At 44.3% G+C, this 27,935-nt stretch overlaps 1 protein-coding gene, 1 long non-coding RNA gene and 1 pseudogene across 10 annotated transcripts in view; 1 reads left to right on the forward strand and 2 right to left on the reverse strand.

Moving 5' to 3' along the window:
- Positions 1–27,935, forward strand: part of PLXNA4 (plexin A4) — a 748,486-nt gene that overhangs the window by 433,444 nt on the left and 287,107 nt on the right. The gene's annotated exons all lie outside the window — the stretch shown is intronic.
- LOC133390138 (uncharacterized) lies at positions 4,984–8,560 on the reverse strand. The gene is made up of 3 exons (XR_009764310.1): positions 8,471–8,560; positions 7,194–7,444; positions 4,984–6,098 (listed from the first exon to the last, which is right to left on the reverse strand). It is a non-coding gene; the product is annotated as an uncharacterized LOC133390138 (long non-coding RNA).
- Positions 11,728–11,846, reverse strand: LOC133363435 (5S ribosomal RNA; annotated as a pseudogene).

Raw genomic sequence — 27,935 nt, forward strand, 5'->3', positions numbered from 1 at the left:
AAAGCCCCAAATGCTGCAACCTTTCGGAGGCGCAACAATAATTAAGAACATAACACAAGGAAAGCCCTGTGCCTGCATCAGGCCAGTGACCCTTCTAGTCCAGCATCCTCTTCTCACAGCGGCCGACCAGATGCCCCAATGGGAAGCCGGCAAGCAGGATCCTGGCACAACACCTCTTCCCTCCTGTGGCTTCCAGCAACTGGTATCCGGAAGCCGGCTACCTCTGACCGGCCGTTGCCCGACCCTCGCTCTTCAGTTGCACTTTGTTGAAGACTCTGAAGTCTACTCTGTCTGTTTTGTTTGCTGTATTCAGTTAGTCTGCCATAGTCCTGGCCTCCACTGATTTAAAAGCCAAGATGGATCTTCTGGTTAAGCATGCATTAGAGGGTGGTGAGTCACTGCCTGTTAATATGTGAAAATCTACCTCTGCAATGGCAGCATGTGAAATGGCGGGCTGTGAATGATGCTGTAGTGTTTATCTGCCTCATGCGTTTATAAACATGTGTACAATGGAGGCTGGTCTGTTAGGACAAATGGGGCCCTGCCCCACCAATGTCAGTCTGCCGTCTGCTAGCTCCTACCTGCCCACCGTTTTGCTTATCAGTAGCCCAGGGACTGGTCCTGGCTGTCAGTTTCCTCCTCCTGAGTCTCAGCATTGCCCATATAGACAAAACTAGAATTAGTTGGCTCCAGCTGTCATTGGCTGCCTTCTACCTGCCTGTTGCAATGGGCACCGCTGCATGTGTATCAACACAAAATGCATCCATCTCAGGTGTAGAGACCCTGAGGAGGGAGCAGAACCATGAAGAATGAGTCTCCAGCAACTGACTTTAAAACATTTTATCAAGGCGTTGTTGGGGTGGGGGAGAGAAGGAACTTGATCTGCCAAGGGCAAGTAACAAAAAAAAAGCAAGGACAGGTGGAATTAAGGGTTCTTGCTCTGACTATTTGCAGTCTTGTTTCTTTCTTGAATTTGCGGCTTGGAGTATCTCCCTCCCTCTTAGACCACATTCTTTCTCTCACACAAGTCCTACAAGTATGAAATAAACCCTTGGAAGATGCAAGCTATGTGTTGCTCCGGCAAATAAATCACAAGGCCATACAGCAATAAATCTTTTATGAGATTTGGGCTGTCTGAACTCTGGTGACTGTGCGGGGAGCGTATAAATTTCTCACACGGGAAGGGCGGGGCACTGGGAGGGGGCCGTTAGGGGAGTAAGAATCTTCCAACGCTGCTATTAACTTTGGAAACACTTTATGAGTTTAGATTCATTAAGTGTTTCACAGCCTTGTTAATTTAATAAGTGCGGATGACACTGTTATGTAAGACAATGATCAGTAATTTGAAAAGGGGTGGGAGACAGAGTCAAAGAATAACAAAGTAGGCATTGCACAGCAGAGGGCTTAATCCTTCCTTTAGAATGAGCGAAACTTCACTGTTTTCCCACATTGATTTTTTTTTTTAAGGCTGAGGATTTAAAATTAATATGAGCTCTGACTCAGGCTTTTGGTGCAGGCAGATAGGGCTGCTGTAATGGCTGAGAGCAGAATTAAAAGATTGGAACATGAATGGCATTGCATTGGCTATTGTCTCCTGCCTGTTCTTAGGTGACGTGGTAATGAGGATTTAATGAAGACAGTCCTTCATATTCAGCGGCTCTAGGAATCCGATTGTGATGCAGATTGGAGAAGCGGGTCATTAATATGGAATTTCATAGCAGGTGCACAGTGGGCTGTGAAGAGAAGAAGAAAAGAACAGCTCCCCAAAACAATACCTTCGCTGTTCTAGCCAAAGGCTCTGAAGTATAATAGGAATGCTTCATGTTACTCTTCTCAGCATGTGAACTTAAGGGCCAAACTGGATGTTTGACAGCAGACCTGGACCTAGGAAGCTGGGTGTCCAGTCAACAGCTGTAAAGTGGCGGGTTGGGTGAGCAGATGGGGTGCTTGCTTGATTCTTCTTCTGTTCACCACTACCTCCCTGCAGTTTCCTCCCCAGTCTGCTTTCCCATCAGCTTAGACACGTTTGCAAGCATTGCTGAGAAATCTGGCTGATGGCAGGGAGTGGGGAACTGGGGGGGGGGGAGTGGGGAATTGGGGGGAGTGGGGGAGAGTTCAACACTCCCTTCTGCCTGCTGCTTTTGTGCAGCAGTTCCCAATCTATCTACTTTGCAACTACTTGATGGAGATCTGGGTCCCCACTGGACCTCTAGTTGCACAGCCCTGCTTGTGTGTATTTTTGTTTTTGAAAAACGATTTCTGGAGCAGACTTCTTCCGTGAGTAGCCAGAACAGGCTGAGAGGGATAGATCCATCTTGCCGTTTAGTCCCAGGGAGGAGAAGAGGACTCAAATGAACATGGATCCTCTTTGGTTGAGTAAAATGTCAGCTAGCCCATAGAATCACACAATAACCTGTGCTATGCCCCTGGCAGATGCAGTGCTTGGAAATTTCGTTTTAAAAATGAACTAGTTCTGGTTCAAATTCATCCTTTTACAAAATGAATTAGTGCATTTCAAGTTCATCCAAATGACCCTTTTAGGTAATAAAAAGTTCATGCTCAGCACTTTTTTTTCAGCATTCAGAATGTTACAAGTTGCTGTGCTGAAAGTATAACGTCCAAAGGTAAATCAGGAAGCCACACACAAGTAATAAGATGTATGACAAACAGAATATTAAACAGCACTGTTTAATTTGTGCTAGCCACACAGCTGTTAAAGGTACAAGGCATTATTCACTTTGTTCGTGTACCTGTGCTTTTCACTGCAGGATGCCCTTGTTGGAACAGAGCAAATCTCTTCAGCAGCGAAGATGCAGGCAATGCCTCACATTCCTTACTTATTTAGCAACCTTAGCAACAGCAATGCCTCTGTATCTGCCTACTAAGCCTTAGAATATTGCCTCCATGTTTTGCTTTCTGACTTCCTTTATAGATGTCCAATTGCCTTACTTTTTTAAAAAAAGGCAACTAAGAGCCCAGGCCTTCTGATGGAGGTGGGGAGTGGAAGGATTGAATGTAAATATGAACTAGAAATCATTCAAAGTTCTACCCCAAAATGAACTTAATTCATCTTTCACTCACCTGGCAATTATGGAAACTACTTTCAGGTGCAGTTCAGAGATTTTTTAACCTATTCAGTGAACTTTGTTCATCTGAACTAGTTCATTCCAAGTGCTGGGCAGATGAAACCTTAGTCCTGGATCTCCTGGCCATTTAGCTGAGGATTAGAGAAAGAGGATTTTGGGTAACTAACTAAAGGGAACTAACCCTGGTTTTGGCTGGAATGAGGATGCTAGTTGAAGGATGTGTTGTGTCTGCAAAGGTGAGCCCCTATCTAAGGCAGCCACGTTTATATCAATTTTCAGTACCCACATTTGCTTGATACCAGTTAAATGAGTCTTGCAGGGGAGGGGATGCTGATTCACATGTACAAACTACAGTATTGAGTGGTGATTTGTTTGCATGAATGAACCATCACAGATCAAAAACTGTAGATCAGGGATATATAATTTGGGATCCCCCCTCTTCAAACTGAATGCAGCACACTAACTATGCATTTGAGGCCTACCAGGTGTTTGGTGACCATCTTTCCTCCCCAACCCCTGAACAGCTCCATTTTGCAATCCCAAAAATTCCGCAAAAGCAGGATTCATTGAACTCCAGGTGGGCTTTTCCCAACATTCATAAATTCATCTGCCAGTCATCAAACATGAAGTAAATTTGTGCATGTGTGAAGTGACCAACTCGGTAATTCATAAAAAGGAGGTCTGAGTACATTTGCTTGATGCCAATGAAATAAATTTCAGTGTGTGGTTTAAATCACATTAAATCCATATCTTTGCTTATGCTCTGCAATTCCCTTCGGGAATGTAGGTGGCAATCCGCTAGGCCTGAAGTGGAGGGCATTCTTGAGGCAGCCTGCTAGCTAGTGTGATGCTTGTCTTGGGGATGCAAAAGCAGGATTGCACAGTGATTCATCTTCCAGTGGCAATGCTGTCCATCAGGTACCTGCTTGTTTGAATAAGTGCAGAGCTCACACTGATCCAGAATGAATTCCTATGGTTTATGAAGCACAAAGAAAATTGGTGCGAGTGTGTGTATGTGTGTGTGTGCACAATAGAGAAAGCAAATAAGCTTTCTGTGCAGGGCACTGTGACCTTTTCTTAGTGGTGCACTGTGCTAGCCAGCCTGAAGGATCCATCTGTTAACAATCGGCCCACATGCACAGAATGCAGCCCTTTGGGGATGGAGATGGACAGGTCTTGATTTTTGCACTTTCATTTTTTTAAAATTCCACATAAAGCAAAAAAAAAAAGTGTGTTTTAAAAACATTTTCTCTCTTTGGCATTAAGGTGCTTTTAAAAAATGGATTACAGGCCAGTAATAGCAGCACCAGAGTTGTGTGTTTTTAGCATTCTGTCTTTAGTGAGTGTGGACTGGAAACACCAGCTACATTCTTTTCACTGAAATGAAAAATTGAGATTTTTCAGGATTTTGCCAATGCAGTGACAGCTCCTTCATTGAGAATGGGCGCAGACAGGCCATTAAGCTGCTTTTTATACTCAGACTTCTTTGAATGTAGTTTGAATCACACCCAGTGCAGAGTGGAAGAATTTTGAAGAGGGGGGAAAAAGGGGGGTCTGAGTGCATACGGAGAAATATTCAGGGTTTCCAAGAAATCAGATGTTTTCCTTCCCTCCCTTTTGGGAAAGATTGAGGCAAAGGAGAGTGAGGAGGGGTGGAATGGAGAGGAATGTGAAGAAACTGGTATTCATGGGCCAGCAGAGGAAGAGAAGAGGAGTGAAGGGTCAAGGAACAGCATGGAGTCCTGTTGTATGGAAAAATGAAGGCACTTCCCAGCCCAATCCGATAGTTATGCAACTGAACTGGTGCTTTTTAGGTGAGATCTTTATGCTACGCAAGACACAGAATCCTCCCTTGCAAAGTTTCAGAGCAAGATTAATTTTATTCTTTAGTAAGGTTTTTAGGTACAGGTTGAGCAGGTATTACACAGGCAGGCAACGCTAATTGCAAAACTACATAGTACTCCCAGAGCCTACAGCAGCCTTCCTCCAACTGGTCCCCTGCAGATGTTTTAGACTACATCTCCCAGCAGCCGCAGCCAGCATAGCCAGTGGTCAAGGACGATGGGAGTTGTAGTCCAGCATCATCTGGAGGCAACATAGTTGGGGAAAAGCTGGCCGAGGGCCAAGGCCAAGGATGGGCAATCTACGGCCCTCCAGGTCTTAATGGACTCTAAATCCCACCAGCCTCAGCCAGCACAGCCAATGGTCAGGGATGATGGGAGTGGTAGTCCAACAACATTGGGGGTGGCACAGGTCCCCCACTTGTGGCCTACACTCACGTCTCCTGTGTCTTTATTTCATGTGGAATTGTGCTAAATAAATAAATGCAGATTTTCTTTAATGTATGTATTCAGTTATGGGTGCAGAAGTGAGATCTCCTTTCCATAGAATTTGGATTTGTCTGCTTTTTTAAAAAAATTGCTACCTGTAATTATTGTTTGGCGCTAGCAGAAAGGAAGGGGAGCCACATTATCTTGGTGTGTGTAGTGCTGACTGGCATATTGGAGATATCTAGAGCTGCTTCAGGCAGTTTTGTAGGATACTGTTGTGACCCAGGTTCGGGGGGAAGGCTTGGAGGAGGGGGACTCTCTTGGAGGACTGGGGTGACGGACTGAGGGAAGAGAGTGTGCAGCGTGCCCAGTCACCTGACTCCCCCATGGGAGAGCAGTGCGAACTGTCAGAGCCTGTAACTCTGGACACATACCCCTCACCCGCACCTGAGGAGCCGCCTTGCCAGTTCGTGGATCCTCAGCCGGGCACCCAGCAACTTCCTACACCAGAGCAAGCCAATAGCCCCCACCAGTCCAAGGGAGAAGATGAGGTCCAGACTCCTTCGCCCCATTCTCGCAGGCAGCTGAGGAGCAAGGAGCAACGGCCGGGGTTAAGGAGGAGCCAGAGGCTTTGTGCAAAAGTCAAGCCTTCATAAGGAGGTGCAAAGGATGGTGGTCTTTGCTGTGTCAACATCTGCAGCTGCGAAGACACTTAGTCAGGGTTAGTAAGGGCAAATAGATCCTAGAAAGCATAGAGAGATGAATGGGTCGCTAAGCCTTTGAAGTTGCTATAACTTTAATAAAAAGAGAAAAGCTCACAGAACCAAGTGCGCCTGGATTTCTTGACTTTGGGCAGGACAGATGCCTGTATTCTCTGGTTCTAGAATCAAGAAGCACATGGCTAGCCCATTCTGAAAACAAGAGGGTAGGCAAAATGGAGTCTTGGTCTGACCCAGCAGGACTCTTCTGATCCATAGGTTGCTCTTTGAGGGGCTAGCGAGGGAATGGTGCCAATTGCCTCAAAGGCTGAGGGATGTTTGGTGCTGCCTTATAGCCAGATCAGAATGAATGCCCCTGTAGGCCAGACTTCTCCAACCTGCTGACCTCCAGGTGTTGCTAGACTACAACTCCCATAATCTTGACTATTGCTCCTGTTGGCTGGGGCTGATAGGAGTTGTAGTCCAAAACATCTGAAGGATGCCATGCTGGGGAAAGCTGATCTGTGCCCAGTATCTGACTGGCTACACAGCTCTTTAGGACCCCATGCTGAGTCTTATTTCTGGCAGGGACCAAGGAAGGAAGCTAGGAACACAGGAAGCACCTTTCTATTGAGTTAGCCCATTGGCCCATCTTAGCCCATTGGCTATTCCGAATGGCAGTTGCTCTCCAGGGTTTCAGGTAGGGGGGCTTTCCCAGCCCTGCCTGGAGATGCCAGGGGTTGAACCTGGGACCTTGTGCATGCAAAACAGATGATCTACCACCGAGCTGCGGCCCTTCCTGGTAAAGGAGAATGGACCCTGCACCTGTTCCATCTCTAGTTGATGGATGGGGCCAGGACGGTCTGCCTGTCGCACCAGTGTTCTTCCTCTCCCTTTCCATTAATCTTAGCTCCACAAATAGGTAAGAACAGCAACAAGCTTTATAGAAAGGTCAAGGAAGTATTCATTTCTGTTCTTCCACACGGCCCATTCCACAGTCATCGCTTGCTGCTTCCCTGTTTCAGCTCTTCCACCCACCGCCACCCCCATCTTATTTTGTTGATAATAAGTTTCTGGAAGCGGTGCAAGAGAAAGGGACGGCTGACTGATTTTTATGCATGATGAATTGGCCCGCATACCTGAGATTAGATCCGAGGTGGCTCTTCCTCGCTTCACCTGATCTGTTTGGCAAATAAATTGCTCTTCCTTCAAGGCAGTGGAAATGTCAGGCTGCTTCCATGGTAGGCAGTGATACAGGTAGTCAGAGCCTCTTGAGTGAGGCCAAGGTCTCTTGGTGCAATCATTCAATCAATCAATAGGTCCAAAGATGAACGAGGGGGGGGGAGAAACTACTTCCTCAAATAAAAGACCATCTTGGATCAAAGGGAGGCTGCAATGTGAAACAGCTCAATTACAATATTTGTTTGTTTGTTTGTTTAATTTGTATCCCGCCCTTCCTCCCAGCATATAAAAAGGTTCAGTGCTATCACTTGTGGATTGATTTGACAACTGACAGTACTTTCTGAATAGCTTTCAAAGGCACCCCCCCCAAACATTGCATTATAGTAGTCTATCCTATAGACTATAGGAGGAGAGCTTTGCGGATACCATGGACTGCGAAAAAGACAAATAATTGGGTGTTAGAACAAATTAAACCACAACTATCACTAGAAGCTAAGATGATGAAACTGAGGTTATCATACTTTGGACACATTATGAGAAGACATGATTCATTAGAAAAGATAATAAAGCTGGGGAAAACAGAAGGGAGTAGAAAAAGAGGAAGGCCAAACAAGAGATGGATTGATTCCATAAAGGAAGTCACAGATCTGAACTTACAAGATCTGAACAGGGTGGTTCATGACAGATGCTCTTGGAGTAGGGTTGCCAGGTTCTTGGCCTGAGACTGATCCTGTACCTTTAGGAGATACTTTTGCCAGGCCTGGCCTCCAAGAGGTCTTCTGTATCTTTAAAAGTTTTGCAGGGGGAAGGGAGAATTCCACCTTGTGGTTTTTCCCATTTCAGAGTTGCAAGAACGCCTGCACTTGGCTGACCTTCTCTTCTTCTAAAGATACAGGATCAGTCTCAGGCCATGGACTTGGCAATCCTATCTTGGAGGTCGCTGATTCATAGGGTCGCCATAAGTCGCAGTCGACTTGGAGGCACATAACAACAACAAAGTCTATCCTGAAGGTTAGTATGACACCACCATTGCCATTAACATTACTGCACATTGCCATCCCCATTGTCAATGATGTCCAGTCCTATAGTGTATTATCCTGAACGCTACCGGCACTTCTGTGCCTCTTGTAACATCTAGTTCTACCTACAATGCTGAAACCATCTAAAGCCAAACAGGTGGCTTTTTTTGGTGGTGGCTGGGGGAAATTATTAGCCGAAGCAGGTAAAACTTAACTGGGCTGAGAAGTCAATTCCACAGAATGAATTTGGCAAAAGATTACAGGAAATGGCAGGTACTAGAAATGATGCTGAATTTAGCTAGGAAAATCCAGCCAGTCTGCAAAATTTAACCTGGAATGCAAAAAGAGGCTGTGCTCAAGAGAACCTGCAGGGCTCCTCCAGTTCTGATGAAGGGAGAACACTCCCACAGCTTAGCCTTTGCTCCCCAGGGGTTTGCCAGCAACTAGCCCAGTCCTGCAAGTCAGAACAGCACATCTTCTCCACTTGTGCTGTGTCAGCAAATCTCTCTTTCGCCCTCCCTCCCTCCCTCCCTCCCTCCCTCCCTCCCTCCCTCCCTCCCTCCCTCCCTTCCTTCCTTCCTTCTTTTTAAAAACCCAAAAATAAAATTAACAGCAATAAAACAAAAAACATCATTGTAAGGCCAAGAAATGTGTGTGTGTGTGTGTGTGTGTGTGTGTGTGTGTGTGTGTGTGTGTGTGTGTGTGTGTGTGTGTGTTTGATTTATGTGGTTGCTGAATTTAACTTTTCCCTTTAAAAAAGCAAAAGAAAAACTTAGGGCAAGGCACCTGAAACATATCTGGCTATACTTGGGCACAACCAGGCACAACTGAGCTCAGACAATGCATCTGGGTACAGAGAAGGTTGCTCTCAAACTTCTTTTACTCCACTTTTTTAACAACAGATCCCCGAGAACGTTTTTCCCCCTGAACTGTTATTACAGATGTCAGCTTGTGCTGTGCTAACAGTTCTTTTCAGAAATAACCATCCGTTTCCCAAAATATCATTTATCTCCAAGGTATTTTTTTAAGGTGTGAAGAATAGGAGAGTAGTAGATGCTGGAAGCGAAGTTATGAAGTGATAAATCTTATGGAAAAGTCAGTATCATAAATTAAGGCAACATATGCAAGAGCCAGTGTGGTGTAGTGGTTAAGGTGTTGGACTGTGACCTGGGAGACCAGGGTTTGAATCCCCACACAGCCATGAAGCTCACTGGGTGACCTTGGGCCAGTCACTGCCTCTCAGCCTCAGAGGAAGGCAATGGTAAACCCCTCTGAATACAGCTTAACACGAAAACCCTATTCATAGGGTCGCCATAAGTCAGAATCGACTTGAAGGCAGTCCATTTCCATATTTATACGGGAGCCAGCCTTTTCTCAGCTGTGGAAAATGGGAGCTAATAGGCTCTGAAGAGGAATGTTGTGCAGTGTCCATGTGCATGCACATCCATCTGCTACATCTGTCTAACTTCAAGGAAGCCTTTCCACATTGACCTATCTGCTATGGAATCCCTATATTACCTGCAAAGGACTCTAGGAAGTACCTTATGACTAGGCTTGCCAGGTTCAATCCCTGAGACTGATCCTGTATCTTTAGGAGAAGAGAAAGTCAGCCAAGTGCAGGTGTTCTTGCAACACTGTAATGGGAAAAACCACAAGGTGGAATCCTCCCTTCCCTCTGCACAACTTTTAATGATACAGAAGACCTCTTGGTTGCCAGGCCTGGCCTTCTGTATCTTTAAAAGTTGTGCAGGGGGAAAGGAGAATTCCACCTTGTGGTTTTTCCCATTACATCGTTGCAAGAACACTTGCACTTAGCTGACTTTCTCTTCTCCTAAAGATACAGGATCAGTCTCAAGGATTGAACCTGGCAACTCTACTTTTGACCCATACTAAGTTCATACAGAGTGCAGGCTTGTCAGGCATTGCTATTGTCATTGAAATAATAAATAAATAAAATAAATAAGGAGAATCTCTGGCAAGGTTAGGAGGATGGGTTACTGATATTGGGGAGGACAGTGCCAGCACTGATGAAGGAAATGAGGGGGTTACAGAGGATGTGTCTCCAGAAGTTTTAGAGCTGGCTGCTGGGAACTTCCTGTTGGCATCAAGGCCAGGCACAACGGTTGAAGAGATAAGCCCTGACAGACACTTTGGAATGTCTCCAGCAGTGGAAAATGCAAGTAATTTAGCAGAGGCAGAGATTGCCATCCCCCCCTCATCATAGCCCCTGCTTTGTAGCATGTACTGGAAAGAACCTGAATTAATTCATAATGTCAAGTGCCTGCCCTTTTTTCTGTGTATATAGTAGCATTGCTTGTATTTGCTGTCGCAAGAACTCAACTGCTGTTGTTTCCAACATCTAGTATGCGTGTTCCTGTTTGCATCCCAATTTAGGCCTAGCATGAGATGCTAGAACCCTGTTCTGATTTCTGGAATAAAGCTCTATGCAAAAAAAGACTAGTCTTGAAGTCCTGAATCTGCTTCTGTGTTTGGGAGCCAGGATAGCTATTGCTCTGCACAAATGGAAAATGTGTCATAGTCCACACCCAGCATCGCCACTGCTGTGCCTCTTAAGGAATTAGGCACAGGGCACTTGTCTTTCAAGGAAGCTGATTCTCCATTACTGAGCTTTTTCACTCAGAAGCTTCTATGGTGCATACTTCGGAAATTGCTGAGCTACAGGTTAGGATCTTTGCAGCACTTCCTCCAGACTGAAAAAAGACTTGATAAAAAAAAAAAGCCAAGCCATTAAGGCAACAATCCTGTGAACACTTATTTTGGAGTAATTGAAAGTCCCATTGAATTCACTGGGACTTCCTTCTGAGTAGATGTGCATAGGATTGCATTGTAACTAGGGTTGCCAGGTTCCTGGCCTGAGACTGATCCTGTATCTTTAGGAGAAGAGAAAGTCAGCCAAGAGCAGGTGTTCTTGCAACACTGTAATGGGAAAAACCACAAGGTGGAATTCTCCCTTCCCCCTGCACAACTTTTAAAGATACAGAAGACCTCTTGGAGGCTGGGCCTGGCAACCCAATTGCAATGGGGAAATTTTGCCCTCCTAGACCTCCTCTTAGACAGGGGAGGTCCAAGTTCAGTTCCCCATACATCCATGAAGCTCACAAGGTGATCTTGGTCACCATCTCTCAACCTAACCGACTTCATGGGGTTCCTGTGAGGATAAAAAGGGAGGATCATAGAAGCTATCAGGGTAGTTTAAAATGTAATAAATAAATTTGGTTGTTGTTATATGCTGTCAGGTCGATTACGACTTATGGCAACCCTATGAATCTATTCTGGATATATTCGTAGGGTTTTCATGGTAAGAGCAGAGCTTGGAAAAGTTACCTTTTTGAACTACAACTCCCATCAGCCCAATCCCGTGGCCATGCTGGCTGGGGCTGATGGGAGTTGTAGTTTAAAAAAGTAACTTGTCCAAGCTCTGGCAGAGGTGGTTTACCATTGCCTTCTTCTAAGCCTACGGCACCCAGTATTCCCAGGCAGTCTTCCATCCAAGTACCAACCAGGCCTGACCCTGCTTTGCTTCCGAGATCAGATGAGATTGGGCGTGTTCAGGGTAGTATGGCCACAGAAATTAATAATTATGTTGTATAAAAACTCATTTGATTTGATTTGATTTTAATATTTCTACCCCGCCTTCTGGCCACAAGGCCCTCAAGGTGGCTTACAAAAGAGCACCCGTATAAAAATACACCAATAAAACAATAATATATCAATAAAACATCAATAATACATAAATAAAACAATAAACAATAAAAACAATACAATTGGTAATACATTTCAAAGTTAACACAAACTACCTCCCCCCTCACTTTGGCAAAATAGGTATTATAGGCTATACAAGGCTATTTCTGCAGTCTATACAAATAATGTAATTTTGGGGATGATTTTTCATTATTTTCTCTCTCCTTGACATGGCAAGGAGCTCTCCAGGTCATTCCCATCATTTAATATCCTGGTCATGCTCCAGCGTAGTGGATTCAGCAACTCTTCTTGCTTGAGATCTCAGTCTTTCAGGCACAGCTTCACAGCCATAAAACAATTGTTTCTTATTTGGGTTTGTATTCAGCTAAATGCTACTCAGAGTAGACCCATTGACATTCATGAACCTAAGCCAGCCATGTCCATTAACTTCAGTAGGTCTGTGCTTAGCAGTACTACCATTAAATACCACCCTTTATTTATTTATAGGAGTATTCCTAAGCTGTGAACTCATTCAAAAATATCACAGTAATGTAAAAGTTGTTGTTGTTTTTGGTGGTAATAGCAGTAGTACAATTTCTTACCTGCCCTTCACCACAAGGTCCCAGGGCTGGTTGCCGCAATTTTAAAATACAATATTAAGAACAGTTTAAAACAAATTGCCCTCACAAGAAGAGCTTAAAACAAATTATAGTCACAAGACTGTAGGCATTAAAACATCATAAAATACAGTGACCAACACTGAATCAAATTAATTTTCTAAAATTGCTTGGCGAAACAGAAACTTTTCAGGAGATAGCGAGATATCAGAATTGTGGGTGTCCGCCTGATTTCAGTGTTCCAGGGTGCGAGTGCTGCTGTTTTAAAGGCCTTTGTTTGTGCAGAATCTAAACAAATCTGAAATAATTGTGGGAGCAGAAAGGAGGCCTCACTTCTAAGTCCCCCCCCTTTCTCTTGACCTTGTCCAGGTGCCTGCCTGCCTGTCCACCTGCCCTCTCTAGGATCTAGGCAGCTCAGCCAGTGATCACCAGAATCTGCCTTACTCCTCTGTGACAGAGCAGTTCAGCCAATCACCACTATTACTGACTAGGAACAGGGGAGAAATTCAATCCAGTTTGTATTTCAAGCCAAATCTTTTAAATCTGGACTTTCCAAAACAATATGAGAACCAAAAACACAAGCCATCCTTTGAAGTTCGCACTTATCCGAATTTTGCCATGCAGTTCACCAGCCAAGCAGTGTTTACAAAAAATGCATATATTAAGGGAATGTGTGCATAAAAATGAATGTATTAGTGACAAATAACATACAAACATACATTACATGATAAGAAATTGCTTGCAGAAAATGTGTACATTAGTCAAAACCACCTGCAAAAATGTGTTTATTAGTAGAAATTTGCACTAAAACGTTGTAGAAATTTCAGGAGAAAATTGCTCCAGAAATGTGGCAAACTAAATTTAAAAACTGAGAAACTGAGAGAACCGGAACTGGCAGATCTTCCCATCCCTATTACTGACACATTGATTGTTGGTCAGGAATGAATGGTTCTGGGTGCTCTGATTCTGGGAGGGGCTGTGGCTTTTGTGGCCTTGCATGCAGAAGGTCCCCAGTTCAATCCCTGGCATCTCCAGGTAGGGCTGGAAGAGAACTCTGCCTGAAACTCTGGAGAAGCGGCTGCCAGTCAGTGTAGACACTTACAGAAATCGACACATGTGGACGTAGCTAAGTCGGAAGGCGAAATAAGTTGTAAAATTATTTGACAGCTGTTTCACACGGTTGAGCTATCTAGCTAGTTATATAAATAGCGGTCAGTTTCCAACATTGGATTGTTTCAGACACTCGATTCCTGGCTTGCTAAATCATAGTCTTGCAGAGAGGAACGAATGCTGGGTCTTCATGTATTCTCCTCACCTCTTCTTTCGTCACCAACCTTCATCAGTGCTTACAATTTGCATTCTGTGGAATGGATGTAATACAGTAAAATACAATACAAGAAATAAAGGAAGCAATAAAAATACAATTAAAAATCATACAGCACCTAGCACAGTGCATTGCAATTGCTACAGCAGGTGAAAAAAATCAGTGTTCCCCCATCAGTAATTTTCAAATAGTCTGTGTGGGGGGGAAGGGTTTGGACCACAACTCTCATCAGTCACAGCCAACATGGCCATATGATGGCTCCCAATTGTTTGACTGCTAGTCCATGTAAAACACTTCCTGCATGCAGAAATTTTACACAACAGAAAAGCAAGGCTAAAGCTCTTCTTCCGGTTCTGCGGGATTTCCATGTGTGAGGAGGAATTTTTGTCGTGGAAGGTTGCAGACTTTTCACTGTGCCCCACTCCTATGCTATTAACAGCAGCTTGATCTGTAGAAATCAGCAAGTTAAGCCTCTCTGGGCATACAGGTGTCAAGAACGGCTAAGGTTGGCCAAAGTAAGATGGCTCCACCAGAAGGAATTGTGGGGAATATTTTGCATAGGTTCCTGGGATGATCTGAGCTGGGGAAAAATAGGGTGTCTATACCATCCAGCTGCAGCTTTTTTTTCCTAACGGAGGCAGCTGAGCCTTATCTACACTGCCTGGTACCAAGGTCAGGAGGCCTGAGTAACTGTAAATTAGTAGGCCTGCCCTTTTGGTGAACTTTTAGGCTATTCTATCATCAAGAGGTGTCATGATTGGCTAATTGGCCCTCTTGCTGTTGCTGGGCAAATTCTCATAAAAAGAGGGGCTACTGTTCAGTTTGTTGTCCCGTCTCATTCCATCTTGTCTTACCTATGTGATGTCCAGTGGTATAAGTAGCCAAGTGGGGATTGTCTCTTATACTTCCTTGTTGTGAATATTTAGTTTAGGCTAAATAAGTTTTGTTATGTTATGTCTGTGTGAACCACTCACTGTATTTTGTATGGATGTTGACTATGCGTAGCCCTGTTTAAGGGTGTTTGGGTTTAAAGGAGTTTGTATGCTGCTCTGTCATGCACTTTTATTATATTTAATAAACTATTACTTGGTGTGCGTTACTTGGGGCTGTGTCTCTGAAACCAGTACCTTCACCACAAAGCTACTGGCTACTGATTTGGGTTGGTTGAAGGCTCTAGAGCAGTGAGTGGAACATTTGGCTTTTGCTCTTGGAAATCTCTGCCAGTCTATTGGTGCTCTGAGCTCCTTGGCTCAGAGTAGGAGACCAGGTTAAGGGGTGGTAGCAGTGTGCCTTCCTTACTGGGTTGGTGTTGGGTGTAACTCAACCGTGGTAAGAAGAGGCATGGGGAGTGCCAGCCTGGGGACAATGCCCTGGGGTTAGGGGGTGGGAGGTGAGGTCTTTGACAATAGGTATACCTGTTGTTGGAGATAAAGCTTCTAATTTCTTTAGATCACGTTGTTGTAGCTAAAGGCACAGGAGCAGGTCCCCTGATAAGTTGTAAAGTGCCAGGATGATATTCTAGAAACAATAAATAATAACACCACAGAAATGTTCTTCCCCTTTCAGGCACAAAAGGAAAAAAACTCTTCCTCCCTGTGAGGCGTCCTTCCCTGGCTCTCCCTGTCAGGTTCCTACCTGCTCGTGGTTACTGCCTGTCTCTAGGCACCACCAGGGACTCCACCAGTCCGGACCGCTCTCTCTTATGGTTTCTCTCCCCGCTCGAGCACAGATCTCAACAGATCCCCCTGCTAGGCAACCACCAGTAACATCCCAATACTAGTATTCCCAGAGACTCTGAATACTGGTATTGTTATTCTCTTCACCGCTGCCACCATTTGTTACAGTTCCCCTTCAGCCTTGGTCATTACCTTACCCTCCCTTCTGGTCTGTGAAACCCCAGCCAAGGATCAGGCCTTTGGTAAACCAAATTAAGTATTTATTACAGATAACAAAGCTAACAAGATTAACAAGATTTCTTCTTAAGGCACATAAGCATATGGTTTTACTCAATATTAATCCGAACTCCACCTCCCTCCTGGCAAACAACTCTCTAAACCCCACCAACCAACCCACTCAGTTCTCTTCTCTCCCCCCAGATTCCACTCTCACTCTTCCTTTTATACATTCAGCCATTTTAAACACTCAGCCAATCATCTCGCATTCTACTGCCCATTCACTCCCCCTCCTCTTTCACTCCACTTACCATGTATCTTCTAAAACAACAACACTTACCATATATACATTAGTATAGGAACATCACATTCCCCCCCCCCCTTAAACAACAGCAGAGTATTATTCCTGTTCCAGGATTTATATGTCGCGTTAACAAATAAAAGTCTCTATGGGGAAAATGTCTTTCTTTGTTCCTCTGTCTGGTCACGTCACTGCAGTCCCAGCCACTTGCCTGGAAAGTCCATCGGCCAGTACATTGTCCTTGCCTTTGATGAACTGGAAGTCCACTTGATAGTCCTGTAGGGCCCAGGAGCACCTCTGCAGCATAGTGTTATGGTTTTTCATAGTCTGCAACCATAACAAGGCCCGATGATCCGTAGTCACTGTGAATCTTCATCCCCACACGTATGGGCGCAACTTGTTCAGTCCCCACACGACCGCTAGGCACTCCTTCTGGACCGACGAATAGTTTTTCTCCCTCGGCATCAGCTTGCGACTCAGGTACGCCACTGGATGTCTGGTGCCTTCTCTCTCCTGTAGCAAGACAACTCCAAGTGCCAGGTCCGACGCATCTGTAGCCACGATGAATGGTTTCTCATAGTCTGGTGCTATTAATATGGGTCCTTGGCACAAGGCTTGCTTCAGTAGATCAAAAGCCTTCTGACATTCATCCGTCCATACCACACGCTCAGAACACTTCTTCTTTGTTAATTCATGCAAGGGGGTTGCTATTTCCCCAAAATTTCTCACAAACTTCCTATAAAATCCAGCCACACCCAGAAATGCCCTTACTTGTTTTTTGGTTAAGGGGATCGGCCACGCTTGTATTGCCTCCACCTTGCTCCATAAGGGGGTGATTTTCCCACTCCCCACCTTATGTCCTAAATAGATTACTTCCTTTAGTCCAAACTGGCATTTCTTAGCTTTTATTGTGAGGCCTGCTTTTCTTAAGGCCTCCAATACTGTTGTCAGGTGTTGGACATGCTCAGGCACCGACTTGCTAAAAATGGCTACGTCATCGATATAGGCCACTGCAAAATCTGACATGCCTCGCAACACAGTATTGATTAGCCTCTGAAATGAACTTGGTGAGTTCCTTAGTCCCATGGGTAAGGTCACAAACTCATATAACCCATCTGGTGTACTGAAGGCAGTTTTGGCTCTGGATTGCTCGTCTAGTTCCATTTGCCAAAATCCTTTACAGAGATCTAGTGTAGAGATAATGGTTGCTGCCCCCAATAACTCTAACATTGCGTCTACCCTAGGCATAGGATACGCATCTGGGACAGTAATTTTATTGATTAGCCGATAATCAATGCAAAACCCTGTCGTTCCATCTTTTTTCGGAACCAGGACAATACTTGAGGCCCAGGGACTGATGGATTCCCTGATCACTCCTAATTCCAGCATATCTTCCACCTCCTTTTTGATCTCATTCAAAACTTTCCCATTCACACGGTACGGAACAGATCTGATTGGGGCATGATCTCCAGTATCAATGGAATGTATAACTATACTGGTTCGGCCAGGTTTGTTGCTAAAGAGATTCCTATAGGTTTTCAAAACTCTCAGAATCTCTTCTTTTACTTCCTCCTCTACCTCCTCTGACCATTCCACTTGATCTACCCCTCCTTTGTCTTTGCTTTCCTGTACCAAATCTGGAAGTTCAGGCCCACTTCCCTCAGGGAATAACGTAACTTGCAACACCTTTGCATCCCTGGTATGGTAAGGCTTTAACATATTTACATGAACCACTTTGCTTTTGTTTAATTGGTCTGTGGTGATTACATACGTCACTGTGTCAAGCCTTTCTCTGATGGTATATGGTCCTTCCCAGTTAGCCTGTAATTTGTCATGTTTCCTGGGTATGAACGCCATAACCATATCTCCCACATCATACACACGTTCTCTGGCTGTTCTGTCATACCAGTAACTTTGCTTCTCCTGTGCATGACTCAAATTCTCTTTCACTACTTCCATCATTGATGTTAATTTATTGCGGAATTCCAATACAAAATCTACTACAGAAGTTTTGTACTCTCCCAGAGTTCCTTCCCATGAATTTTTTAGCAGTTCCAAAGGTCCCCTCACTTTTCTAGTAAACATTAGTTCAAAGGGTGAGAAGCCTGTTGACTCCTGAGGGACTTCTCTGTATGCAAATAAGAAGCATCCCAACCGTTCATCCCAGTCTTGTGGGTGATCTTGAACATAGCTTCTTATCATGCCCTTCAAAACTCCATTGAATCTCTCAGTTAGCCCATTAGTGGCGGGATGGTAAGTAGTGGTCTTTAGATGTTTTAGACCACAACATTTCCACATACATTGCATCACTTCTCCCATGAATACACTGCCTTGATCTGTCAGCACTTCATGAGGGAAACCCAGCCTCATAAAGATTTTTAATAAAGCCTCTGCCACTACAGGGGCTTCTACAGATCTCAGTGCTTCTGCGTCTGGGTACCTGGTGGCAAAATCCACCACCACCACTAGATATTTCTTGCCATGCCTTGTGGGTTTGGAAAAAGGGCCCACCAAATCTATTCCCACTCTATAAAAGGGTTGTCCAATTATAGGAAGGGGCTTTAAGGGTGCCTTGGTCTTTACTCCACTCTTTCCCACCTTTTGGCATATTCCACAAGATAGACAATGTTGTTTTACATCCTTGGAGATATTTGGCCAATAATAATGTGCAGCCAATCTCCTCTTGGTCTTTTTTATTCCCAGATGTCCTGCACATGGGACATCGTGGGCTACCTCTAGCAATCTGGTTCTGTATTTGCTAGGTACTATCAATTGCTTCACTGGTTCACATTCATCCTTTCTCTCAGCAGGCATCCACAGTCTATATAAAATCCCATTCTCACACACAACTTGATTCCTCAGTTTGTCAGTGAAAGGAATCTGTTGGGTCAGGGCTTGTTCCTTTATCTGCTTCAAACTTATAACTTTTTGCAGCTCTTCCCTGAATTGATCTGCCTCATCATTATCAGAGACCACTTGATACAGTTTGTCTCCTTCAGCAGGCCTGCTAGTGGTTGCTATGGTGACCTGAGGCTGGTTAACAGATTTCACCCTGTTTGTTTCAGCCCCCCTTAATATGGCTTCTTTTTCTCTGCCAATTTGCTGTCTGGTCACTACATAGATCTTTCCTTGGGCGCCCATTACATCCCTTTCCAGTATTACTGGTTCTTGTTGCTGGGCATTAATGCCTACTTTATATCGGCCCTCTCGGCCTCTCCAAGCCATATCCACCAGGGCCACAGGCAAACTTTCTGGTTGACCCCTTACTCCTTGGATAGTCACAGTTTCCTGAGGTAATATTACCTCAGATTTTATTAAATCTGGCCTCAGTAATGTCTGAGCGGCACCAGTATCAAGCAATGCCCAATAATTTGCCCCTTGTACACTCACTTCCTCTCTCAGACTTGAATCAAGGTCTGTTACTTCTGTCCAGTTTATCTGGCAGAACTGAACTTTTTCGCTGTTTCTAAAGCCTTGGGCTCTGTTTTCACTGCCCTTGTCTGAGCAGGATTACTAATGGGGTTGGCAACCTCACATTGAAAACGTAGGTGCCCCGGTCTACCACATTTGTAGCATAATTTCTCCTCACTTTTAGGGTACACAGATCCACTCTGGGGTGTCCTGTGCCCTTCAGATTTTACTGGAGGACTCACTCTCCGTGGTACCACATCCCTTCTGCCAGCGTTATATGGTCTGGGTTTAAAATCTCTTGATGTTTTCCCCACCCAGCCAGTTCTGTTGGAGGCGAAGTGATCCGCCATCTCTGTGGCCTCCTGCACTGATGTAGGGGAACTGTCTTTGACCAGGAGCCTTATTTCTGGTGGTAACTGATGGTATAATTGATCCAATATCATGAGGTTTTTCACCTCCTCCACAGACTGAGCTTTTGCACTTGTCAGCCATTTCCCAAATATGCCCATCAGTTTTGCCCCCAGCTCCACGAAAGACCTCCCTGTCTGTATCTGGCAGTTTCTGAAAAGCTTTCTAAAATAATCAGGCCCCAGTCTGAATCTGTTAAACACTGCTTCTTTGAATTCAGCATAGGTGACGGGCCTGTCTGAGGGGAAATATTGGTATACCTCAGCCAATTCCCCTTTAATCAGGTTTGATAAATACTGCATGTATTTATCTTCAGGTAGCCCCCACAACTGAGCTGCTTTTTCAAAGGTGCTGAGGTAAATTTGAGGATCTTGACCAGGCTCATAGACAGCAAAGTCCTTTGGAGTAATTTTTATTTTTGCTCCATCTCTGTCCTTTCTTGTTTCATCAGAATGAAACTTCTCTCTTTCCAATTTTAATCTTTCCCCTTGTATCTCCGCATCCACTCTCATTCTCTCAGTTTCCATCCTCAATCTCTCAGTTTCCAACTCCCTCTGCTTGTCTTTTTCCTCAGCCTCCATCCTCAATCTCTCAGCTTCCAACTCTCTCTTTTTCCTTCTCTGCACCTTCCATCCTCAATCTCTCAGCTTCCAACTTCAACTTCTCTCTCAAGTACTCTATATAAGCGGGATTGCTTAAATATCCTTCTGGGGTCTCTTCCCTGACCGGCTGTTTTTGCTGGGCAGTAGCAAATCCTATAAGTGCTACCCTCAATTCATCTACCCCTTTACCCTCGTGAGGTAAATTGAATGTTATGCACTTCTCCACCAGCTCCTCTCTTTTCATTTTTATGTATTCAGCCATGGTGTTTGAGTTCACTCACACTTTGCCACACACTCTTTGCCAGTCACTCTCACAAGTAATCTTGTTTTGTTATTTCTGTTTGCCACACAACTATTAGGGATTGTCTAGTATTCGTATCTCACTGCTACAGCCAACACCTGTGACGTAGTCTCCTTTGTCACCACGTGTCTTTGGGACTCTCTTTGGTTCGTATCTGGATTCTCTGTTGTTTGTATCCCACCGCTACTGCCACCACATGTGATGCATCCTTCCCTGGCTCTCCCTGTCAGGTTCCTACCTGCTCGTGGTTACTGCCTGTCACTAGGCACCACCAGGGACTCCACCAGTCCGGACCGCTCTCTCTTATGGTTTCTCTCCCCGCTCTAGCACAGATCTCAACAGATCCCCCTGCTAGGCAACCACCAGTAACGTCCCAATACTAGTTTTCCCAGAGACTCTGAATACTGGTATTGTTATTCTCTTCACCGCTGCCACCATTTGTTACAGTTCCCCTTCAGCCTTGGTCATTACCTTACCCTTCCTTCTGGTCTGTGAAACCCCAGCCAAGGATCAGGCCTTTGGTAAACCAAATTAAGTATTTATTACAGATAACAAAGCTAACAAGATTAACAAGATTTCTTCTTAAGGCACATAAGCATATGGTTTTACTCAATACTAATCCGAACTCCACCTCCCTCCTGGCAAACAACTCTCTAAACCCCACCAAGCAACCCACTCAGTTCTCTTCTCCCCCCCCAGATTCCACTCTCACTCTTCCTTTTATACATTCAGCCATTTTAAACACTCAGCCAATCATCTCGCATTCTACTGCTCATTCACTCCCCCTCTTTCACTCCACTTACCATGTATCTTCTAAACAACCAACACTTACCATATATACATTAATATAGGAACATCACACTCCTCTCCAGAACCTAGAATCAGATATTAAATATCTGCTCACTGTGGTGGAAGTAGGGATTGGTAAATCTTAAATTCAGTTTCTCATTTTCCAATCTTCAGTTCTCCACAAAGTCCTCATGAAAATTCATCAACATTTTAGTACAATTGTATGCTAATATACATTTTTGTATGCAGTTTAGCCTCACATGCAAATATTTGCAAACCAATTCCCCCTAAAGCAATGCATTTTTGTATGTTATTTTCACCAATATGTGCACTTTCTGTGCACACTTTACTTACGTTTATGCATTTGTGTACACAGTACGTGGCTGGAGAAATGGACTGAAAAATTTAGAGACGTGAATTATGAAGGATGGTTGTGTTTCAGTTCGATATTGCTTTGAAAAGTGCAAATTAGGTTGGTTCACCTCTAAATGCCAGTGGAACCAAATTTCTCCCCCATGCCAAAGTGGAATTGTCTTCCAGTTGGTGTCAGACATGTACAAGTAGATTACTCTTGGGATGCACCTGTTCAAGGAAGATCCCCACACCTGGCACTATCCCTTTGAGATGTTTCTTTCCTACCACCACTGCTGACAGCACAACAATGGCTTCAATTTGCCACTCCAAAATGACAGCCCAAACTCACGTTCACGGCAGGAACTTTGGCCCACCTTGTAATCTCCATGGCCAAGAATGCCCCAAAGTAATCCTTGGGAGTGTTGTCTCACGAGTTATCTCACATTCTAGGTTCAAGCTGCTCCTCCCCCTCCTCCCCCTCCCTCTTCCTTCCTCCTCCTCCTTCTCCTCCTCCTCATCACCCCACCCTTCCTCCCAGAAGGAGCCCATGGAGTTCTGCACTGTTGTTTGCAAAAGCCAAATTCACCCTGCTCAGGCAGCAAGTCAGATAGAGGAAACAAAGTAGGACAAAGACAGGCTGCTTAACCCTTCAAAACCACCTGCCCCAAACTGCTATTTCACCTGTTGGGGGGGTGAAATTTGGGGAGGATACATTGGCTGTAGGGTTGCCAGGTTCAATCTCTGAGACTGATCCTGTATCCTTAGGAGAAGAGAAAGTCAGCCAAGTGCAGGTGTTCTTGCAACCCTGTAATGGGAAAAACCACAAGGTGGAATTCTCCCTTCCCCCTGCCCAACTGTTAAAGATACAAAATACCTCTTGGTTGCCAGGCCCAGTCTCCAAGAGGTCTTCTGTATCTTTAAAAGTTATGCAGGGGGAGGGAGAATTCCACCTTGTGGTTTTTCCCATTACAGTGTCGCAAGAAAATGTGCACTTGGCTGACTTTCTCTTCTCCTAAAGAAACAGGATCAGTCTCAGGCCCTGAACCTGGCAACCATAGTTGGCTCCATATTTTCCCCTGTGAGTTAAAAAGCAACTGGGGGAGGGCATCTTTGATCTAAAAGCAACTAGAGCCAACAGGGTGAAGCAGCTTCTCCAGCTTTCCTTCCTCCATCCGGTGGTGGTGGGGATAGAATTTAATGTAAAGTGTGGCTTGGCCCTTATACTCATTGCCCTGTGCAATACAGCAGAACCTATGTGTCTATACTTTGGAGATTCAGGTTTACCTTGCCAGTAGTTCAGGGAGCTAAGAGGCTTCTTCCTGGATCACTGGCACAGGGTTTTAACATGCACGTCATATTTCTTGGTTAAGAAAACCATCCATGGAATTATTATTGTGGAAATTTTCTTTCAACTATGGTAGCTGGAGATTGAGTAGATGTTGGAACCAATGCCTCTCTCCCCTGTGCTTTTGAATTAAATTCTGATCAGCCTGACTTCCCCAATGGGGGCACAACTAACACTTTGTACTCACAGTAGGAAGTTTCCTGGTCTCTTTTTGCTTGCCTGTTCTTGCTAAAGTCATAGCTGTTGAGCCTTAGTGTGTGATTTTTCTTCCACCTTCCTAATTGAAGTGTTCGCCCTAGCTGTTTGCTCTTAAGACATTTAAAAGAGACATTACACATTTTTCACAGATCTCTTGGCAAATGTGCAACAGTGGAATAGCTGCTAGCAAAGCACAGGGAACCAGATTCAGAGAAGGCCGGTGTGAGGAGATGGCTACAGAACATGCTCTTTTGCCCTAGAAATGTTTGAGCATAACAGAAAGAAGTATCATATGACAACCAAAGGATTTGCTAGTTAGTTCAAACAGTGAGGGTTCAGTCTTATGTATAGAAACAACAGGAAGCCTCACACTCATATGTTCCCCCTTTTCCTCCACAGGGATGCCACAAGGAGATCAAAACCTTTGCTTCCATTTTAAAACTAAAAATAGTTTTGTTACATCTGAACTCAGGAGAAGTCTGGTTAATGTAAACTATGTTTTGTTCAGGCAAGCCATGGAATTTAACAAGGATAAGTGTAAAGTTCTACACCTCGGAAAAAGAAACCAAATCCACAGTTATAAGATGGGGAATACTTGTCTCAGCAATACTACCTGTGAGACGTTTATTGGAATTGTTGTTGACCACAAGCTGAATATGAGCCAACAGTGCAATGTGGCTGCAAAAAAGGCAAATGCTATTTTAGGCTGTATTAACAGAAGTATAGTTTCCAAATTGTGTGAAGTACTAGTTCCCTTCTATTTGGTAATGGTTAGGCCTCATCTTGAGCACTGCATCCAGTTCTAGTCACTGCACTTTAAGAAGGATGCAGACAAACTGGAACAGGTTCAGAGGAGGACAACAAGGATGATCAGAGGATTGGAAACAAAGCCCTATGAGGAGAGACTGAAAGAAGTGGGCATGTTTAGCCTTGAGAAGAAAAGTCTAAAGGGATATATGATCGCACTGTTCAAGTACTTGAAAGATTGTCACACAGAGGAGGGCCAGAATCTCTTCTCGATTATCCCAGAGTGCAGGAAACGGAATAATGGACTCAAGTTCAACTGAACATCAGGAAAACCATCCTAACTGTTACAGCGGTACAACAATAGAATCAATGACCTAGGGAGGTGGTGGGCTGTTCAACACTGGAGGCATTCAAGAGGCAGTTGGACAGCCAACTATCGGGTATGTTTTAAGTTGGATTCCTATATTGAGCAGGGGGCTGGACTTGATGGCCTTATAGGCCCCTTCCAACTCTACAATTCTATGGTTTATGATCCTAGTTAGTTAACAAACCATAGTTTAAACTAACCAAAGTTCCCCTGAGTTCAGCTGCAACAATTCTTTTTTTATGTGTGCCTTGCATTATAATAATATTGATAACACACGTGTCTCTTCCATTGATGGACCTTCTAGCCCCACTTCCTAATCATAATCCTTCTCAACGTTCCTTCTCAACCCCCCCCCCCGGATTTATGTTTTTATGTGTAAATATAATCTACCCACTGATGCTTCATGCATCTGATGAGGTGGGCTTCAAGATAGTATAGCAGGTTTTTTTCCTGATCCTTTGAATGGATTAAATCTGCAGGCCTTGAAGAAGACTCACAAAATTTGAAATGCACTTGGCCCAATAAATTGTTTGCAGTGAACCTTTATAGTTCCATCTCTTCTTCTGGTGGTGCCCCAGTTCCTCCCTGTGTTCCTCCATGAAAGCTTCTGCCTCAGTTAGGAATTGTAAGAAGGCACCGTTTGACATTCCACCCTATACCTGTTGCATGCAGTGCCATTTCTGCTGCAGTTCATCTTCTGTCCAAAACTATGTTATTTGCCTTTCTGCCTGCTGAGGGGAAATTATGTAATTTACATAATTAGTTTCATAAGTTACATTGTCTATACATTATTTCACCCCATTCATTTCAATGCAAAGGAAACACAATGCAAATGGGGAAAAAACATAATTAATTACAAATGATTTACGGACTTAAAGTGACAAAAAGAGCAAATACTGATCCAACAAATATGGTTTCCATTCCAGACATGTGACAAATAAGCGATCATCAGCGATTGCTGCTCCTTTTTCTGATTTTGTGCATAACATCTGGAGTGCACAGACATCTATCTTTAAGGTGCCCCTGCTGAACTCCTTTTTCTGACTGGATTGTGTCCTGTGCATTTCCTAGGCCAGGGTTTCAAATGGTGCTTGGGCAGTGAGTGCCAGGTAGCTTCTCTATGTCTTGTTTATTGAGCATGCATCCTGATTTTTCCAGGGCAGTTTCCTTACCACAAGAATTTTTTGGAGTGGGTAGGAGTGGGTTTGTGCCACATGAGTGCTAAATCCACTTCAATAGTCCAACCGGAATTTGCTGGTATGTGATTGAATCCATCCAAGTCTCTGAAGCTGCTGCTGCTGCTTGCTGCTGCTGCTGCAATCCTATACACACCTTCTTGAGAGTGACCCCCACTGAACACAGCATAGCTTCCAAGTAAATATGCATAGGATTGCATTACATGTCCATTTTGCAAAACTTGGCTTTTCTTCCTGTACCTATTCCATGGCTCCTTTTTGGCTCTAGCCCAGCCTTTCCCAACCAGTGTGCCTTTCCTGACCACTGGCAATGCTGGCTGAGGCTGATGGGAGTTGTGGTCCAACAACATCTGGAGGGACACTGGTTGGGAAAGGCTGCTCTAGCCCGTCTCTTCACCCTTGCCTTACTACTGGGGCAACCAACAAGACCTGATCCACCTTGCCGTTCTGCCTGGCTGGAGTGATTTTAATTTCTGACTGGCTCCAGTTCCGCAGCTAGTACTTCTTTTCCTTGTTTTGCTCTTGGAAAGTCAGGTATGTGGGCTGGGGATGATGGTTTGTTTAAAGTGCGGTGAGGAAATCTGAGAGAACATAGGAGAGGCTAGCCATAACAAATGGACGGAGTTGCACACATTTTGCCAGGCGCCCCTCTTCCTCTGCTTTTCTGCAATTCCTGTCTTTAAGATGACACAAGACTCTCTGTTGCTTGTGCACATAAGACGGCGCGTTTTAAAAAGCTGGTTTAATTAATCCGAATTAACTAACATCACTATCAGAGCCTATTGCATATCCCTAATCTGCCTTGCAGAATAAAGCCTCCTCTTTCTAATTCATAAACATGCAAATTCTCATTTTCAGTGCATATTTTCTTAAATGGGTGTGTGTGTTTATTCTTTAACCACTTTTTGAACAGTTTCCTAGGCCTGATCCTTCTATATTTGGCTCAGAAGCCCCAGTGATTCCAGTGGTGCTTACTTTCATGTGAGCATGTTTAGGATAACTGCTTGTATGAAACAGTGTTTAAAACTCCTTGAGGAATGCATACTCCAGTCCAGATCCGTTAACACTGTGTGGCCTAGGGTTGCCAGGTCCATGGCCTGAGACTGATCCTGTATCTTTAGGAGGAGAAAGTCAGCCAAGTGCAGCTGTTCCTGCAATTCTGTAAGGGGAAAAACCACAAAGTGGAATTCTCCCTTCCCCCTGCATAACCTTTAAAGATACAGAAGATATCTTTAAAGATAACCTTTAAAGATACAGGCTGGGCCTGGCAACCAAGAGGTCTTCTGTATCTTTAAAAGTTGTGCAGGGGGAAGGGAGAATTCCACCTTGTGGTTTTTCCCATTACAGGGTTGCAAGAACACCTGCACTTGGCTGACTTTCTCTTCTCCTAAAGATACAGGGTCAGTCTCAGGCCATGGACATGGCAACCCTAATATAAACACATACAAGGATCAAATGGCACTTGGAAAAACCTGATGTGGAAACTGGTAGGCATTGAACCATAAAATCATAATTATTTCAACATTTTCTACAGGGATTTTGGGGGTACAGTGAAACGCTTTGCCATTCTCATGCCTTTTTGCCACAATTTGGCCACAATCCATGCCACATGTGGAACAGGTCAAAGGTTGAGGGAGGGCTGCCAAATCTCAACAGAGATAGAGCTTTGCCTGTTCCACTGTTCTTAAAGGCAGAGGAACCCAGGAAACACCTTAACATGTGGCAGTTATGCATTCACATTTATTTGGGGAATGCAGTTCTGAATTCAGTACTAGGTGACAAAATTGTAAGAGCTAATTCTCAAGTCAGGCAGATGCTATTGAACCAAACTTGACTGTGAAACCTGTTGCTTCTCTAGGGATGGGAGAGAAATTTGATTCAGCCTGCATTTAAAGGAGAACCTACCTTATTCACACTTTCTGAAACAATATGTGAACTGAAACAGATAAATCCTTTGGAACTCGCATGTCTCCAAATTTTGCAATGCAGTTCTCTAGCCAAGTAATGTGTCTGAAAATGCATGGTGTGCACAAAAATGAGTATATTACTGAAAATAACATACAAAAGTGCATTATATTAGGGAAAACTGTTTTGTAAAAGTGTGTATACTACACAAAATTGCATGC

This window comes from Rhineura floridana, chromosome 8 (genome assembly GCF_030035675.1).
Source record: "Rhineura floridana isolate rRhiFlo1 chromosome 8, rRhiFlo1.hap2, whole genome shotgun sequence".
NCBI lineage: Eukaryota > Metazoa > Chordata > Lepidosauria > Squamata > Rhineuridae > Rhineura > Rhineura floridana.